Raw genomic sequence first — 5497 nt, forward strand, 5'->3', positions numbered from 1 at the left:
TGAACCGCAAGCTCAGCAGTGCAAAACTACAGCTGTTCTGTGGGAGAAAGATGAGGCTTTCTGCTCCCATAAAGATTTACAGCCTCAGAAACCCTGTACAGGGTCGCTATAATTCGAAACCGACTCCACCACACATAACAACAACAACATGTATCATCAATTAACAGTATTTATCTCTATTCATTTTAGATCTTTTTTTGATTAAACACTCAGGTATACAAAATAATTTAAATCACCAAAGGGCACATTCTGCAAGCCTGCCTCCTGCCCTCCAGCTCTCAGTCCCTCTCTTTTCATAAATCTAGAGTCCTCACCCGCTCCCTCTCTCCATGTCCCCATCTCTACCTCTATCCCTGGTGTTGCTGCTTCTCTGGATAGGTTCCCGCATTCCTTTTGTGCTCTTCTCCCTTGATGGTCCTAGGGTCCTCTGTTTCTGGACTGTAAGATTAACTACTCCCCGTTTTTGTTACAAAACTTCTACCTTTACAATTGTGACAGTCTTAATTAGTCATGATAACAATTACTCACTATTGAATCATAAGAATCTTATCCCCATCTCTTTTTACCACACCCATCTAGACAAGATGAAAACCATTCAGTGGGGACTGTACCTTTCCCTGCACACTCTTAAACTAATCTCCCTCCTGAAACCTTGTATGACAGTCACTATATCGCCCCTCATTTTAGGTAGCTTGTGTCTAAATTGCCTGTTCCTATCTGCCCTGTGTACAGAGGGGATAGCATTGATATTTGATGTGAAGACTCCTTCCCTCTCTATTGGTATTTTGAGCTACTACTCCCTTGAGCTACTACTTCCTTGAGTAAACGTCGTGTTCATCAAATTGTAGCAATTTGCATTTGTTTTGTTTTTCAGTTTTATTATTTTTAAAATTTTCTTCCTCTAGTAGAGTTCTAATGATCAAGTCATCAAGGCTAGGTCAAATGGGTACTATGTGCAAGTTTGAGTGTTTTTGTGCCTCTCCCCTTACTTGTATCAGTTGGCTGCTTCACTCTCAGCTCTAGCCCTCCTTTACTTTTAGAGTTATCCGGCTTGTAAACTATGACCCAGTCTACTTTGTGGCCCTTTCTTTATTTGACCCTTGGATTGCAGCTTTCAGATTAATCGGTCTCCCTACTTTTCTCTCTATTGCTTAGTACCAAGTTCTTGCTATATAGGATGACTTTTTATTTTTTCACTTTGGCTTTGTTTGCTTTTCTTATTTACTTACTTAAGCTCCCACTGTGGTTTTCAGATTTATCTTCTCCTTGGCACTGAGTCTTTTGAGTGTTTCCCTTACACTGAACTCTTGACAAGTTCAAGCTTCAGGAAACTCCACTGACATGTAAATTTCTTGACCAGAAACCTCCTTATGTGCTCTGATTGATTTAGGATAAGAAAGCTTTTAATTAAAACACTGGTTTGGCTACAATTTTGTTGTGTGACTTCAGATAACTAACTTCTCTGAAACAATGTTTTCTCCTGATTGCTACCTCTTAGAATCTCTGTGATAATAATAGCAACTGCAATGTCGGTTTGAAATGCAACGCCCGCTGGTTCAAATTCACCAAATTCACTCCTCGGAAACCCTATACAGACTCATTATGAGCTGGGAACCCACTCCATGGTACTTAACAACAACAACAACAGAATCCCTATGAGAACTGAAACTTCACCCTTCAAAGCATATGGCAGAGTGCTTATGATAAATGTTTCCGAGTTCTGATAGCGTAGTGGTTACAAATCAGGCTGTGAACCTCAAGGTCAGCAGTTCGAAACTACCAGCGGTTCCGCGGGAGAAAGATGCATTCTGCTCCCGTAAAGATTTACAGCCTCGGAAACCCTGTGCAGGGTCGCTATGAGTTGGAACCGACTCCACGGCACTTAACAACAACAACAACCTCCCTTCTACTGTATAAAGTTGACTAACTGAACTAAATAATAATAATAAAATAAAATAAAAACCCCACGTGTTTTGAGTTACCATTTGTTCCAGAGTATTGACTTACACTTTTCATTGATGAAGTATTAGAGTCTTGTTAAAGTAGAAAACACAAAGCAAAACACCAAATATACCTTTATATGTGGCATAAAGGAAATAGACTAATGCAATTACTTTGAGGAAAATCAAAGAAGTGAAAATATCAAGAGAATGATTTCATCAGTATAAATACCAAATGAAGTACAATAGTTAGGAAACTTCTAAAATTATTGCCTTAAAAATAACTTAAGAGTTAGCCTGAATCAGTGAGTCAGGAACAGAAGAGATCATACTACAAGAAACTGAATTTTAATTAAAAACGGTGAAAAAGTTCACATATTTCTTGCATTGAAGAACCAGATATTAAAAATACTTAATTTGTCTTAGTGCATTGTGGTTCATATATTAAATGTAAAAGGTCTACTGAGTTATAGATAATAGAACCAAACACATCAGTTTGCAGTGTCAAAACCACTTCCAATTCAAACAGATTTGGGCTTTAGAAAATTAATAATTCGTCTTTCATCAGTTTTCTTTTGCATCTGCTACCTCCACCTTATAATGTTAATTGTGCTCCATCCTTCCATCTGACTGCCTAGACATCTAATTAAACCATCTCTTATCATTCTTACGAATTAGTGGAGAGGTTCCTGAATTATTTGTTCACTTTATTTGATATCATTCCCACTGGGAGCCATTAAGAGATGGTTTTCCCTGACTTCTGAGGACCAGTTGCTGCTGTTTCCCTTAGTTCATTTAACACAGGCAGTGTTTGATGCACATATTCTGATTTGATACAGTTTAACAACAATACCATTTGCAACAAATATCCTGGTATCTATATCCATTTGCTAGCTGGCTTATGGGGATGCTATATTTTATAGAACTGCTCTATAGGTTTTTCTTGGCTGTGGTCTTTATGGGAGCAGATTCCAAAGCCTTTGTTCTGTGGTACTGCTAGAGACCCTGTGTAAGGTTTTCCAAGGAGCAGCTGGTGAATTTGAACCACTAATCTTGTGGTTAGCCTTCCAGTGCCTATCCTACAGTGCCCAACACCAGGACTCTATGTATATGTTGTTGTTGTTGTTAAGTGAAGTCGAGTAGATTCCTATCTATAGCTATCCTGTGTAGGGTTTTTGAAGCTGGAAATCTTTGTGGGAGAAGAAAGCCTAATCCTTCTCCTGAAGAGCAGCTGGTGGGCTCAAAACACTGACCTTGTGATTCAGAGTTCAGTGTTTATCCTACAGAGCCGTCACAGTCTCCACATACATATTTATAAAGAGAGAGAGCTCTAATGATTCTGTAGGATATCACTGGACTGGGAATCACAAGGTCAGCAATTCAAATTCTCCTTACCAAATTCTATGTCTCTCTCTTTTTCCATATGTGACGCTGTGGGATAATGCATAGGATTGCAATGCTAGTTTGAACTACAAGTTTAGTGGTTCAGATTCAAAAGTCACTCCTTGGAAACCCTGTGCAGGATTGCTATGAGTAGAAATCAACTCCACAGCACTTAACAACAATATATAGAGAGAGTCTGGTGGAATGCTGGAATGCAAAGTCAGTTTGAACTGCAAAGTCAGTGGTCCAAGGTCACCAACCACTTTTCAGAAACCCTATATTGGGTTGCTATCAGTCAGAACTGACTCAATGACACTTAACAACTTATTCACACATATACATAGAATTTCTATATATATGGGGACTCCTGGTATGTGGAACGATAGGATCAGCACTGGACTTCGAACCACAAGGTCAGTAGTTCAAACCCACCAACTGCTCCTTTGAAATCTTATACAAGGTTGCTCTGAGTCAGAATTTACTAGACAGCACTTTACCAAAACTGCAACATATATATCTATACAGAGTATTTGGTAAGAAGGAAAAAGAACACGTAGGCTGCAGGTGATCAAGGAAAACTGGCTACAGGTATAACTCCTGGGTAAAATCTCAGAGGCCAGCAGTGGTGCAGACCCGGTTAGTATCCCAGTAGAACAAGATTTGTAAAGGGAGAAGAGACAGCTTGGATCTGTCTGAACAGCTTATATTTCCTTTGGTGGGTAATGGGCAGCAAGTGAAGGTATTTGAATAGGGAATCACATGACTCTAGAGCATGCTTTGAGGAGTTTTTTTTACCATATGTTCAGGGTGGATTTCTTAAGGGGAGAGCCATTAAGAAGTTATTTGCGATAATCTAGTCGACAGATAATGCCTATAGTAGAGGGGTGGCAGCAGTTTGGAAAGAGAAAAATGAGAGTAGAGGAAGATGGCACAGAGCTGTTAATTTATTGATGCAGATAGGGAGGGAGGAGGAGGAGGAGTCAAAGATGACAGAGATTAGCACTATGTCCTTGGTAGAGAGGGAGTTGGAGATTAAAAGAGACAAGTGTGATTTATAGCAGAATGAGGAATGGCTGGTGACTCCACACTGTCCTCAGAATGAGGCTACACTGCTGGTTGGCTGAGGTATTAGCTTAGAGATGTGAGGACTTTGCAAAGAGTGGATGTAACTGTTCAAAAAGAGATTGTACAGGAAGAGAGAACAGACAAGGACAGAAGATAGGACTTTGGTTGGTGTTGCATTTAGAACCAGAAGAGTTAAAAGAGCCATTGAGCAAATGTCCTCAGAACAGCTGGAGAAGCACCTTGGGAGATGGGAGTCCAAACTGGTGTGAGGTCTTTGGATATGATTTCCATGAGGAAATCATGTGAGACTCTCTCACATTTGATAAACATCTTTGCCCTGTCGATTCCCTTTACTCTAAATAGATGTTTAGTACAATGAGACAACCATCATCAGTAGGTGCTAAAACCATTAAGAAAAAGGTGAAAGAGGAATTTCATAATTGGACCCACTTTCACCCTAATATTTACCCAATTTACACCCACAGAACAATCCCAGCATCACAAAAAATGTTGCCCCTGACATATTGCTGCTTGTGATACAATGTAGCAGGAAATATTCAGTGCCATCCGTAAAATATTCTATTGCAAAAAGAAAGAAAGAAGGAAAGAGAAGAAGGGAGGGAAGGAGGAAGAAAGAAGGACAGAAGAAAAAAATTAACTGAAAAAAGTTGAACTGAAATCAAGCAAGCTTTCAGATCAACCATGAAAATGAACAGGAAATGAAATGTTCCCTTGTTCTTGTTCATGATCAGTTGCGGATGGAATTGTAGTACACTGGGATTTCATTGGCTGAATTTCAGAAGTAGCTCTCCAAGCCTTTCTGCCTAATCTGTCTTGGTCTGGAAACTCCTCTGTAACTTGTTTATCATCATGGCAACAAGCAAGTCTCCACTATAAATGGTTGCTGGCTGTGGTTGATGTGCATTGGCCTGAAATTGAACTAGGACCTACCAGTGGAAAGAGAAGTTTACTATGAACTTGTTTCTCTCTATGATAACCAAATTGTAGCCTAAGTGAACTTTCAAAATGTAAATCTGATGATGTGACTTTCCTGCTACAATCACTCTCAGTAGTCATTGCTTTTGTTGTTAAGTGCCATTGAATTTGTT

This window comes from Chrysochloris asiatica, unplaced genomic scaffold (genome assembly GCF_000296735.1).
Source record: "Chrysochloris asiatica unplaced genomic scaffold, ChrAsi1.0 scaffold00020, whole genome shotgun sequence".
In the NCBI taxonomy this organism is placed as follows: domain Eukaryota; kingdom Metazoa; phylum Chordata; class Mammalia; order Afrosoricida; family Chrysochloridae; genus Chrysochloris; species Chrysochloris asiatica.